Raw genomic sequence first — 14,869 nt, forward strand, 5'->3', positions numbered from 1 at the left:
GTGTAGAGAAGCAAACTCCGTGTGGATTTGTACAGCAATTACAGCTTGAGGTGTAGCCTGGCAGATTAGCATTCAAGCCCAGAAACCTACAGCTGTGAGGGGTGAAGAGGATGCCTTTGATCACATACATATCCAGGTGGCCATTTAGTCATAATCTGTGACAATCCGCTGCCAATTAAAAGGCATTAACCATTTCCTCTCCTCCTTTCTCCACCAATATTAGTACCATTTAATGTGATATTGCAACATGTTAATGAGTTATTTCTCTCCAGCAACACCTCTCTGCCCTTCCATGTTGCAATTCGACAACAACATGACACTAAATAAGAAAAGGTTTCCTAATTTCACTTCAAATATTTATATAACACCATGTTGAATTCATCATACTTACAGGGAATGCATTTCAGATCACATGTTGGATAATTTATGGGCCAGCATTTCAGATTATTTCATAGCCATTTTTGTACTCATTAATGTTCTCCATTGTCTTTACGTATTTCCAAAAACATAATGTACGAAAGTACGAAAAATATATATTTACAATGAATTTTGTTTCATGAATAAAGACTGTTCTATTATTAATATTTTGCCTTTTAACATGCGAGGAGCGAGAAAATAGCCTGGTAGTCTGAAGAAATATTTTTTCAGGACAGAACAGTAAGTAATTAAAATAATTTAGAAAAATGAAAAGCACAAGGAAAAGGCATTTTAGCAAAATCTGAAGCATAGTTTTCTTGAAGAAAATATTTGAAGAAAATATCTGGTTATTCATGAGATAAACCATGAATAGGACGATTGAGCTGGTCAGGCTTCCAACTTGACATATTAACAGTGTTTCTCTTTCCACAGATGCTGCACAATGTTTCTGGTGTTTTCTGTTTTAATTTCATTTTTCCAGCACATGCAAGTTTTTTTTAAACTTCCCTCCCCCTCCCCCCCACCAAGATAAAATTATAGCCATTTCTCATTCTGCAAGGTAGTAACATAAAAATGTAGTATTCCAGATTATGTCCATGAGTATTTTGGGGGGGAATAACTACTTATCATATCATATCATATCATATCATATATACATCCGGAAACAGGCCTTTTCGGCCCTCCAAGTCCGTGCCATCCAGCGATCCCCGTACATTAACACTATCCTACACCCACTAGGGACAATTTTTTTTACATTTACCCAGCCAATTAACGTACATACCTGTACGTCTTTGGAGGAAACCGAAGATCTCGGAGAAAACCCACGCAGGTCACGGGGAGAACGTACAAACTCCTTACAGTACAGCACCCGTAGTCAGGATCGAACCTGAGTCTCCGGCGCTGCATTCGCTGTAAAGCAGCAACTCTACCGCTGCGCTACCGTGCCGCCCTGTCTAATGCTGTAAATTTTGAATGAAATTTAGAACAGTAGTCTCCAAATCCAAATGATAAATACATTTGTACCTCATCACTTCAAGTAAATTCCCAGGATTCTGCAATTTAAGCATCTTCAATTTTTTTCCCCTCCAATGAAGATTTTAGCTTCTTGGTTTTTATAATCAAAGAACCTTTAAACCCTTATCTGTACTTGACTCGAATAATGCACAGAACACAGCATAAAACCCCTGGACATTTCCAGAATGGAAATACTCAGATGATGCAGTCTGTGCACCATGCATGAAAAGTTAGTTTAGTTTAGTTTAGACATACAGCGCGGAAACAGGCCCTTCCGCCCACCGAGTCCGCACCGACCAGCGATCCCCGCACATTAACACTATCCTACACAAACAAGGTACAATCTACATTTTTACTAAGCCAATTTACCTACATACCTGTACGTCTTTGGAGTGTTGTAGGAAACTGAAGATCTTGGAGAAAGCCTACGTGGTCACTGGGAGAATGTACAAACTCCATACAAACAGCACCTGTGGTCGGGATTGAACCCGGGTCTCCGGTACTGCAAGAGCTGTAAGGCAACAACTCTGCTGCTGCGCCACCGTGCCTCCCCAAACAGTAAGAGTCACTGCCTACATAGGCATTGCGCAAAACATATTTGCACTATCTTTTGATACCTAATCAGTTATAGCACAGAACCAGAGTGAGCTTCACATTAGCTGGACTAAATGTATAAACGGAATGTTGGCCTTCATAACAAGAGGAGTTGAGTATCAGAGCAAAGAGGTCCTTCTGCAGTTGTACAGGGCCCTAGTGACACTGCACCTGGAGTACTGTGTGCAGCTTTGGTCTCCAAATTTGAGGAAGGATATTCTTGCTATTGAGGGCGCGCAGCGTAGGTTTACTAGGTTAATTCCCGGAATGGCGGAACTGTCATATGTTGAAAGACTGGAGCGACTAGGCTTATATACACTGGAATTTAGAAGGATGAGAGGGGTTCTTATCGAAACATATGATTATTAAGGGGTTGGACACGTTAGAGGCAGGAAACATGTTCCCAATGTTGGAGGAGTCCAGAACCAGGGGCCACAGTTTAAGAATAAGGGGTAGGCCTTTTAGAACAGAGATGAGGAAAAACCTTTTCAGTCAGAGAGTTGTAAATCTGTGGAATTCTCTGCCTCAGAAGGCAGTGGAGGCCAATTCTCTGAATTCATTCAAGAGAGTGCTTAAGGATAGTGGAGTCAGGGGGTATGGGGAGAAGGCAGGAACGGGGGTACTAATTGAGAATGATCAGCCATGATCACATTGAATGGTGGTGCTGGCTCGAAGGGCCAAATGGCCTACTCCTGCACCTATTGCCTATTGTCTATTGTCTATAAATAAAATTCAAACATCATTTTCTTGAGCCAAAGAGTCAGCAACCTATTTTGTTCCTCTGTAAACATTCTCTGATATTCTATCACGAGTAAATTAATACAATGCAGAAACAAGGAACTGCAGATGCTGGTTTACAATAAAAAGTATTTCATTCAAGATAAATGACTTGTAATGATTAGGTGTCTCAGCATACTGTTGCCAATAAAGAGATATGGGCCACTGAGAAGACAGGGGACAGGTGACTTACGATCCTGGAGAAGGTGTCAAGGAAACTCCTCAGTGATACACAAATGTGAACTTGTCAATCTTGCCAAAGGTGTGACATCCTCCAGCAGAACACATCTTCAGAGCACACATCTGCGACGTTTACCATGGGTTCCTTTCATGCATGCCTAATAAATTAGAAGAATTATATTGTTAGATGACTTCTCTCATAAGGTTATCATGCAAACAGTTAAAAAAATTAACACCCTGTAGTACATTGGCATGATATCTTCATTACAGCATCATTTAAATAGAATTACCATGCAGAACCTTAATTTTTAATGTGTAGTCATAAATCAAGAAGCATTAAAACTGACTTCCTTTATAAAAAGTTAAGTCATGAAAAACATTGTTTGAATTACAAGGTTTCAACTTTAACAAGCAAAAATTGACATTAACAGAATGGCAAAGCTCAAAGAAAGACTTTGATAGACTTATCATGCTTTCACCACTGATATTCCAGTCACTACCTTGTTGAAAGCAGCTGTCCTCTGACTGCCAGACACATTCACCAGTCACGCAGGAACCATGCACAGCTTAATCACAACTATAACTACAAATCCCAACACAGTTCAAAGGGTCACACTGAGTTGATCATAAGCCCCAGCACCGAGGTTTCTGATGCTGGGTGAATCAGAAACCACCCAGCATCAGAAATCACCGCTTATTATTCTGAAGGGCGGCTTCGTGGCACAGCGGTAGAATTACAGCCTTACAGCACCAGAGACCCAATTTTAATCCGAGTATGGGTGATATCTGTACGAAGTTTGCCCTGTGAATGGGCATGTCTTCCCTGGGTGCTATGGACTCCTCCCACACTTCAGCGACGAACAGGTTTGTAGATTAATTGGCTTCGGTAAAAATTTAGTTTTGTTTATTGTCAAGTGTACCGAGGTACGATGAAAAGCTTTTACCGGGCAGTAATTATGTGGGGGGTATTTTTGACTTCTTACAGTGGTGGAAACAGCAACAAAAATGTTAATTTATACAGCAGATTTTAAAACTTATAAATGTTTCAATGCACAAGCCATCTGCTGCATTACGGACTGCTGATCCATGATCATTACTTCTCCAAGACCAGTGGAATCTTCCTTACACTCTAATGCCAATTTTCATTCTGTTAGTTAAATCAAACTAAAAGGAAAGCATAACTTCATAAGTTGTAGCAGCAGAATTCGGCCATTCGGCCCAATAAAATCTACTGCACCATATAAACATGGCAGATCTATCTTTCGCTCTCAACCCCATTCTTCTGCCTTATTCCCATAACCCCTGACACCCATGCTAATCACAAATTTATCAATCTCTGTTCACCACCCCCTGTCTAAAGAAATTCCTCCTCGTCTCCTTTCTAAAGATGCATCCCTTTTATTCTGAGGCTATGGCCTCTGGTCCTAGACTTTCCCCATCAGTGGAAATATCCTGTCCACATTTACTCTATCCAGGCCTTTTTTCACTAAGAAATGCAGAGATTTTGTTCAATTTAATTCTGGGAGAATAAAGAACCTAAGAACAGTGTTATCCTGTACCATCACTTTTGGTGTTATGCCTCGGCTTTCCTTCTGAAATTATAACATACAGAATCGTTACTTACTGCAGCCAACACTAAATTCTCCTCCATTGTCAACTGTAATACATTTACAACGAGCACATTTACAATGTGTGAACCGACACAGATTCATTTACAGGGTCTCATATATTAACAGTATTTATAATTCAAAGGGTCACGAGGGGATGGAGATGTTTCCCATTGCCTTTAAACTCATAACCTGCACTCCTTGTTAGTCCACACTTTGAAGTTTAATCTATTGAAGTCATGTGGAATGAATTTCAGAAGCAGAGTGCAACAAGCTGGCATTACCGTGTACATTTCGTTCCAACAAACGGGATTACTATCTGGGCCAATATGTCCTGGTATCAAGAGGTTGAAGCAGGAACTACTAACAGTTGCACCATGTTGCTCGAAAATAAACCTCAATTTTTATTCCAATTGATTTTATTTTACCGTAGAGCCCAAAGAACAAAAATTCAGGCCACCTAACAACCTCTCTCTCCCCACCACCATTCTTTATTCATCATTCCGAATCGATAGCAAACTGGTTTGGCTTCAAAATAGACTGAAAATCATCAGACCACTGCACAGTTTTGGAAAGACTTTCCAGGGAGAGAAAATGAGAGAACTAAATAGTTGGGGGGTGGAGGAAGAATGCATACCTTGTAATTTCTGTACATTATCACCAAGGCATAAATAAACCATTCATTTGTTTTTCCTTGTCACTAGGCAGAATTGTGATAGCCCAGACCATCAGGCAAACCAACCTCCCTTCCATTGACTCCATCGACAATTCACACTGCCTCAACAAGATCATCAGCATAATCAAGGACGGGTCGCACCCTAGCATATCTGGGTTGGGAGCCCACTTTAAATGTAATGGCTGATGGCCATAAATATCGCGAAATTCCCACGCTTACCTGAGCGTCAAACTGTCGCCTCCAATCTACCTGTCAAATGTCCTGACGGTAAATAAATTGGATAAACACAAGCATTTTATGGTATTTTTAAATGATTTTACTTATTTTAATATTATATGCTTCTAAATGCATCTAAGAGAACCTAGCAAACCAGGGGACAGCAGGCGACAGCGCCCGCAATAAGCAACGAAACCTGGCGACAAGCCAGCTGTCACCGAGAAATTTCACTCCAGATGATTTCTAAGCGACGCGCTGAGATCCACTACGATTCCTGGAAGACTCCTCACGATCATGCCCGCGACACCCGGCGAACTGTTGGCGACAGCCTAGTCGCCGGCAGTCGCCTTAAAATTGCCTAAAGTGGGACAGGCCCTTAAACTAAATGAAAGTGAGTTTCCTTTTTGCAAAAAAAGGACCCAAAAACCTGGAGTAATTCAGCGGGTCAGGCAGCATCTCTGGAGATCATGAATAAATGATCTTTCGGGTTGAAACTCTTCTTCACTCTGATCCAAAACATCACCTATCCATGTTCTCCGGAGATGTTGTCTGACCAAATAGGTTACTTCACCTTATGGCTTTTATGCAAACCAGCATCTGCAGACCCTTGTGTTTATATCTTTATTTTTGTAAATATTTGTTGAAATTTAAATTATTGAATTATAAATTGAATCAGGCTCTTTCTGTTGTGAAATATCAATAGCGATTTCGAATTTTTCAGGTCAATGAAAGGCAAACTTCCTTTTTAGTCCAATTGAAATGTGTTTGGAGAATTAATTCAGCTCTGAGTGGAGTTGAGGATAAATCCAGGCGGCCATGATAATCAATGCCAAGGCAGGCTTGGGATAGATACTTGACCTACTCTTACTTACATATCTAATGAGCGACCTTTGATTGACCTACTAAGTTGCGCAAAGTTGCTATTAAACAGTGCTCATTTATCAATTCAATTCAGCAGAGTAATGTATCTGGTGTGAGGATCAGATGAATTTTGCGGAGATTGCAATGAGTTCTCTTTGATTAGAGCGAGTGCACTTTGTAGAGCAAATAACTAAGCTTTATTCATCATCTACCTTATGGTCCTATCATTTTTGACTCTGAGCATGTTGCATTCATCCAGCATGCATCAGATGCAAAAAATATAGCTACCTCTGGGAGAAGATAAAAGAGAAAAAACTTCCAATTTTCTCGTGCAGACTGAGGGAAGGTTTGGCATTGTTTCTCACATTCAGAATCTGATGAGTGTATTGCCATATACACAAGGGTGCAATAAAATTCCTGTTCGCTTGAAGCTCACAGCATAATGCCACTAGTGGCACTAACTCTCCCACTAGTGAAAATATCTTCTGCACATCCACTCTATCCAAGCCTTTCACAATTCTGTACATTTCAATGAGGTCCCCCCTCATTCTTCTAAACTCCAGTGCCATCAAATGCTCATCATATGTTACTGATGAGTATGGTTTGTATTCTCTGGGTACTTCTATGGAGTGGTCTGCTCGAGCAGCAGCATCTCAGCGGCGGAAGGGAAGAGACTCGACAAGCTGGTAAGGAAGGCCAGCTCTGTCCTGGGTTGCCCCCTCGACTCAGTGCAGGTGGTGGGAGAGAGGAGGATGATGGCAAATCTAACATCACTGCTGAACAATGACTCCCCCCCCCCCATGCAGGACACTGTCACTGCACTGAGTATCTCCTTCAGTGACAGACTCTTTCACCCCAAGTGCGTGAAGGAGAGATATAGGAGGTCCTTCCTTCCCGCTGCTGTGACTGCACAACCAGCACTGCTCCCAGCAGATGAGTCAACAATAAAAGCTAAGAACACACAGAAAACTGATGACAATTTATGTATCTTTTATTTATAATGAATGATCTCTTGCTCTCTTGCTATCCACTTTGCTGCTGTAACACTGTAAATTTCCCCGGTGTGGGACAAATAAAGAAATATATTATATTATTATTATTATTATTATAAAATTCTACATATCCTCATATGTAATTAAATGCATCAGAAAAAGATCTGTCATTCTCTGCACAAAATACTAAGATAGTGCTATTGAAGCCCAGCTACAATACATACATTGAGGTTGATTGATATATTCATTGCATTGAAGTTAGTTGTTTCCTGCAACATTGCAAAATGCAATGAGCTGAATTATGATGGACGATAGGCAGGTTGGAAAGGGAACTGCATCTACTGCATCTGCATGTGTGCAAAGGCATGAGTCTGAGGCAAGTTGGAGGTCAGATGTGACAAAACTGATTGCCCACTTAACCATGGGGCTCACTATTTGAGTCAGGCAGCAAAGGACTGGTGTAATAAAGAGAGAATCCAGATGTACTTTGCATCCAAGGTTCAAGGTCAAGGTCAGTTAAGGTACGGTGGAATTCCAATTACCATACATCCATTCTACGAACAAAGCAACAAGACACCCAACTACATAAAAGTTAACATAAACATTCACCACAGCGGATTCCCCACGTTCCTCACTGGGATGAAAGGCAATAAAGTCCTTGACCTCAGCTTGGAGGGCTCGTGTCTGAAAGGCAACATTCTGCATTTAAATAAGATTCAGATTACGTAAAAAATAGGTTGATGCTTGATTAATTTATTTCATATAATTGATAGTGATTGTTTTTTAAAATTATTTCAACCCTTTTATTGCCTCTCCATAACAAACATTCCTAAACTAATGAAAGTAAAAAGCAGTCAAAAACCACCGTAAGGTCACCATGGTGGTGCAGTGGTAGAGTTGCTGCCTTACAGTGCCCGAGACCCGGGTTCGATCCTCACTATGGTTGCTTGTCTGTGCGGAGTTAGCACGTTCTCCCCGTGACCTGCGTGGGTTTTCTCCGAGGTTTTTGGTTTCCTGCAACCAAGAGATCCAAGCTCTTGTAGAACCAAGCTCGTGCTCAGCTAAACTGTTAACATAGTCCAAATTTGATCTAGCAAGTGGAAAGGCCACATCGGGAACACTAAATGCAGTAGATGAGGTAAGAGGATGTGCATGTGAATCTCTGTCTCATCTGGAAGGCTGCTGCGGTCCTGGGTGGATGTGAGGGAGGAGGTGAAGAGACAGGTGTTATGTCTCCTGCAGTTGCAGGGGAAAGTACCTGGAGAGGGAGTGGTTTGGGTGGGGTGGGATGGGATGAGTGATCCAAGGTGTAGGGGAAGGAGTGGTCTCTGCGAAAACTGGAAAGGAGTGGGGATAGGAAGATGTGACTGGTGATGAGATTATGTCGAAGGTAGCAGAAATGTCACGGAATGATGTGTTGGAAAGAGGTCAAATTAGACAATAGGCAATAGACAATAAGTGCAGGAGTAGGCCATTCGGCCCTTCGAGCCAGCACCACCATTCAATGTGATCATGGCTGATCATTCTCAATCAGTACCTCGTTCCTGCCTTCTCCCCATACCCCCTGACTCTGCTATCCTTAAGGGCTCTATCGTGCTCTCTCTTGAATGCATTCAGAGAATTGGTCTCCACTGCCTTCTGAGGCAGAGAATTCCACAGATTTACAACTCTCTGACTGAAAAAGTTTTTCCTCATCTCTGTTTTAAATGGCCTACCCCTTATTCCTAAACTGTGTCCCCTGGTTCTGGACTCCCCCAACATTGGGAACATGTTTCCTGCCTCTAATGTGTCCAACCCCTTAATAATCTTATACGTTTCGATAAGATCCCCTCTCATCCTTCCAAATTCAAGTGATCTTGAGTGGAAAGTCTCATCTTGTGAGCAGACACTTCAGGGTGGGAGGTGTAGTCCAGCTAACTGTGGGAATCAGTGGGTTTACAGTAGAGGTCAGTTGATAGTCTACTGGTGACAGAGAGATTGGGAAAGGGGAGAAAAGTGTCAAAGATGGGAGTCAGTAGGATTATACTTAAAAGAAAAGTTGTTGGGGACATTTCCGATGGGTGGAGGAGCGTGTCAGTAGAGGGGAAATGATTGGGTCTCTGCTCAAGGAAGGTGCAAATAATGATGATGATACTTTATTGTCATTTGTGCCTAGGTTCAGTGCAATTCTTTGTTTTTGCAAAGTACACAAAAGAGTCACAATAAAGACGCAGAAAAAGCTACAAAAAGTACTTCCCTTATATGTCCCTTCTGCTCTTGTGCTTATTTATATTCATAATGCTGCTCATGTACAATGTGACCAATGTTTTGCTAAATTTCCAACTGATGAAAGTCATACGAAGGCTAAATATAATGCAATGGCAAACAACAGCTTACGATTTTGAACTCAAATGAAAACAATTGAGAGATTTAAAAAAATGTCCCTCTAAATCTTTTCTGCCAGATTTATGCTTTCAAAATGCTCATTTGTTTTGTTTTTGGTACAAAACAACTATTGAACCGCAAGAAACGAGAACCAATTACTTACAGTAGGGAAATCCAACAACAAAAGATGATTGGATTTTTTAAATCTCTCAATGGTTCTCATTTGAGTTCAAAATCGTAAGCTGCTGTTTGCCATCGCATATTTAGCCTTCGTATGACTTTCATTGGATTGCAGTGGTTTGGCAGACTGTTGGTTGGGAAGAAGGCAAAGATCTGAATGCACTGTCTCCCTTGTCTGCCTGACCTGTGAGCCTCAGCACCATTTCATTGGCACCCTCGGGAACTCATCTTGTTTACAGAGGAGCAATCAGTAAACACATCCCCAGCATCTCTCTATCTCCCATGTTAATGAATTGGCAACAGATTATGTATGCCTCTCCCTTAATTAGCATCACAGAGACACAGAAAATCCCAGTCTCAGCAAATTAACACAAAACAAGATTGACTTTCTTTTAAAGGGAAGTAACTCAAGTAATCTTCTCACAAAAAAATATCACAAATTTGAATATAAAAATATTACAAAATCTCTGATATCTAGCCTCCTTTTCAACAACTTGCATATCCTATCTTTATTCAGCACTGTAGGTTTTTAACAAGATAGAGCAGAAGGTGCTTTGCTAGAATAGATGTGAGTTAGGCAATGTGATTGACTACTGTGTCGCTTGATGACAAGGATCCTATTGAACAACGTTTAGCAGCAGACAACAGAAAGACAGATGTTTTCAACACAGATGATGAGATTTTTAATATGGAGATTTCTATGACAATGGCAAAGTCAATGGCAAAGACCATTGTATCTCCACTGACAATGAATTGCAATTCCTTGTTTTAGGTTGTGTAAATATTGATTAGAAATTGTAATGCTGCAACAAAATATTGTCTATTGCATGATTATTGCATTGTCTTTCCGCTGACTGGTCAGCACGCAACAAAAGCTTTTCACTGTACCTCAGTACACGCGACAATAAACTAAACTGAACTGAAACTAGACTGAAATGTGAATAATCTAAACGGCCCACGTCAAATTGCAATAACCTCCAAGACCAGCTGAAATGGCCAATGGAACTGAATCCTATTAGAAAATGCACAATCTGCTGGGGTATCTCAGCAGGTCGGACAGCATCTCTGTAGAATATGGATAGGTGATATTTTGAGCTTGGACCCATCTTCAGGCTGATGCCTGACCTGCTGAGTTATTCAGGCACTTTGTGTCTTTTTTATCAACTAGTATCTGCAGTTTCTTGTGTTGGAATCCTATTAGAATCGGATTTCAAGAAATCATACTTCTTAGTGTGTCGAATCGGTAAATGGCAAAGCGCTTATTATTCGGCGGTCGATGAGAGCGTCGGCGGTCAAGGTCGGGCCACGTGGGAGTTGGAGGACGCTCTGTCGGAGAACAAAAGCGGACGCATTGTGGGGGAACTGCCATAAGGGGGGGGGCAGGAGGAAGAACAAAGGACGGCCCGCTTAAGGATCCGCTGTGAGGGAGAGGCAGGGGAGAATGGGAGAACAAGGGTAGACCTGGTGCGGGATACTCTGTAACTTTGTCAGCGCCCTTTATCTGGCGATTATTTGCATACCTTGGAAATGCAATCAAAGAATTTCATTGCGACTTGTCACATGTGACAATAAAGTATTCAATTCTATTCAATGCAAATTCAATTCATTGCCAGTTTTATCAAGCAAATGTAGTGATTTTTCCAAGTTTGATTTAATGAGATGCTATTTTAAGAATTTCTCTGATACTGTGATGATAATTAAAATCTGTTGCTATTTAAAACAATAGTTACATCTGTTTAGATATGTTGATAATAAAAATCCATTGGTTACAACCATCCCCTGTAATAACTGGCTATAATTAGGTTATAAATCTTAACTAACCAATTAACTCCCTTTTTGTGCAAATTCAAACAAGACATAAAAGTTAAAGATAACCATTCAAAGGAAAGAATGCCCAGAAATCGGATTTTCCCTCAGTTGATAAGTATCACGCTTTTCACATGGCATTAAAGTCAACCCGGTTGTTAGCTAATAAAGTGTGAAATTGAGGCATCTCCACTGCAATAACTCATTATAATTGTCTTGCACCATTTAGAGGCATTAAAATGAGCTGGACATGCAGGGACACTAAAACAGCATAAAAAATGCTGCTGTAGAAATGATGCAAAAAATGGGTGTTGAAGGGGAAGAAAATACTGCACCAAACTCCTGATGGAGACTTCCCAGCAGTCTGCCCAAGACCCCTGCACTGATGGCTGGATTATATTGAAAACATAAGGATTATCAAGGCCATTGACTGCAGCATTGTTTACTGATATCACAGGTTAGTCAATGCTACTTCTGGGTAAAAGTGCCACACATGTAAATGATTGGTCTTATCAATGTTAATTAAACAATGTCCCAATCACAAATTGTTCCTGAGGTGCTTTGTGAGTTGTTCCTTCATGAATCAAAACTAAGTCTTATCTCGTGAGCATTTGATTAAATTTCTGTCAGAAATATAATAATGAATACAACACACATTGATGACATTATCACTTGCATAAATGATGGTAGAGAAATGAGGTATACTGACCGAGTCAAGCCAGGGTTCAATTTCCCAATGGCTCATATTTCTGCTGGAATTGGAGACAAAGATTTCAAAAACACATGGGAAATATTTAAATGTCTGATTTAGTTTAGTTTAGTTTAAAGATACAGCACGGAAACAGGCCCTTCGACCCACCAAGTCTGCACCCACCAGCGATCCCCGCTCACTAACATTACCCTAGGGACAATTTTACTAAGCCTACAAACCTTTATGTCTTTGGACTGTAGGAGGTAACCGGAGAACCTGGAGAAAACCCAGACAGGTCACAGGGAGATCGTACAAACTCCATACGGACAGCACCCATAGTCAGGATCAAACACGGATCTCTGGCACTGTAAGGCCACAACTCTACCACTATGCCACCGTGCTGCCCATATTTATATATGAAAATTTCAAAGAGCACAATTTCAAGGCAGTAACTTCACTGAACACATAATTTAGTCACATTATGATATACAATGCTCATAAGGTCACAAGGAATAGTAGAATTAGGCCATTCGGCCCATCAAGTCTACTCCGCCATTCAAACATAGCTGATCTATCTCTCCCTCCTAACCACGTTCTCCTGCCTTCTCCCCATAATCTCTGACACCTGTACTAATCAAGAATCTATCTATCTCTGCCTTAACAATATCCACTGACATGGCCTCCACAGCCTTCTGGCAAATAATTCCACAGATTCATCACCCTCTGACTAAAGAAATGTCTCCTCATCTCCTTCCTAAAAGAACGTCCTTTAATTCTGAGGATATGACCTCTAGTCCTAGACTCCCCCACTAGTGGAAACATCCTCTCCACATCCACTTTATCCAAGCCTTTCACTATTCGGTATGTTTCAATGAGGTCCCCCCTCATTCTTTTAAACTCCAGCGAGTATCGACCCAGTGCCGACAAATACTCATCACAGGTGACCCTACTCATTCCTGGGATCATTCTTATAAACCTCCTCTGGACCCTCTCCAGAGACAGCACATCCTTCCTCAGATATGGTGCCCAAAATTGCTCACAGTATTCCAAATGGGGCCTTACCAGCACCTGATAGAGCCTTAACATTACATCCCTGTTTTTGTATACAAGCCCTCTTGAAATAAATGCTAGCATTGAATTTGCTTTCTTTACTACCAATGCGACTTGCAGATTAGGTTTTTGGGAATCCTGCACCAACACTCCCAAGTCCCTTTGCACCTCCGATTTCTGGATTCTCACGCCATTTAGAGAATAGTCTATGCTTTTATTCCTGCTACCAAAATGCATGATTCCACACTTTGCTACACTATATTCCATCTGCCACTTCTCTGCCCACTCTCCCAACCCGTCCAAGTCCTCCTGCAGAGTCCCTGCTTTCTCTACACTACCTGCCTCTCCACCTATTTTCATATCATCTGCAAACTATGTCACAAAGCCTTCAATCCCCTCATCCAAATCATTAATAACTCAAGGTGTTGGTAAATATTGAATCGGGGTGTTTGTAAAGGTTGATAATAATTTGTCATAGTATTTTAATGTTCCAATTCAAGGAATAATTTAATTTCCACATTAGCTTTTAAATCTGAAGAAGGGTCTCAACTCAAAACGTCACCCATTCCTTCTCTCCAGGGATGCTGCCTGTCCCGCTGAGTTATTCCAGCATTTTGTGTCTTCCTTAGCTTTTAAATCTTTGGGATCCTCCAAATTACTTAACGACGAACAAAGTACTTTCAAAGAATACTCCTGGTTGTAGTGCAGGAAGAACAAGTACACAGCAGAGATGGTGAAACAATAATAAGATAATTGACATGGTAATGGGGCCAGTATTTCAGACCCCATGGATACTCTGGACAGCACCTGTCAATGACACTGTTTGTTCCAGCACAGATCTGGCACTGCCTTCAGCTGAGATCTGGGCTCCAGGAGGTCCAGTGTGGCCCGGTACTGCATTGGTGCTGCTTGTCTGGCTGGACTCACTGAGGGACGTTGGTTGGAAATTAAAATCGAAACTACTGCAAATGCTGGAAATCTGAACCAAAAATGTCGTTGGAAAACAGAATTATAGAACAGTATAGTACAGGAACAGGCCTTTGGCCCATGATGCCTGCACATGGTCCATATCCCACCATTCCCTGCATATCCGGGGGTAAACTGGTAAAAATATATACAATCATGAGAGGCATAGACAAGGTCTGTTTCATCAGGGTGGAAATATCAAATACCAGATTTAAGGTGAGAAGACAAAAGTTTAAAGGAGAAGTTTAAAGGTTAAAGTTTAAACTTGTCCAAGACAAGTTTTTTTACATAATGTGTGGTAGCTCTGCAAGATGAGATGGTGATAACAGATACAATGGCAACATTTAAGAGGCATTTGTGCAGGCATGTAATCAGAGAATGGAGGGCTATAGGATAGTTGTAAGCAGATTGGATGAGTTTAATTTGGCAGTGTGACTGGCATATAAATCATGGGCCAAAGAGCCCAAAAAATAGAATA

At 41.1% G+C, this 14,869-nt stretch overlaps 1 protein-coding gene across 2 annotated transcripts in view; it reads right to left on the bottom strand.

Annotated features, from left to right (window-relative positions):
* LOC144604692 (cadherin-18-like) overlaps positions 1 to 14,869 on the bottom strand; it is a 581,989-nt gene that overhangs the window by 398,937 nt on the left and 168,183 nt on the right. For both annotated transcript variants that reach the window (XM_078419341.1, XM_078419347.1), the window contains exon 2: positions 2,996 to 3,140. The gene's annotated coding sequence lies outside the window, so the exon portion shown is untranslated. The remainder of the gene's footprint in view (positions 1 to 2,995; positions 3,141 to 14,869) is intronic.

The sequence above is a fragment of the Rhinoraja longicauda genome, chromosome 2, assembly GCF_053455715.1.
Source record: "Rhinoraja longicauda isolate Sanriku21f chromosome 2, sRhiLon1.1, whole genome shotgun sequence".
Lineage (NCBI taxonomy): Eukaryota > Metazoa > Chordata > Chondrichthyes > Rajiformes > Arhynchobatidae > Rhinoraja > Rhinoraja longicauda.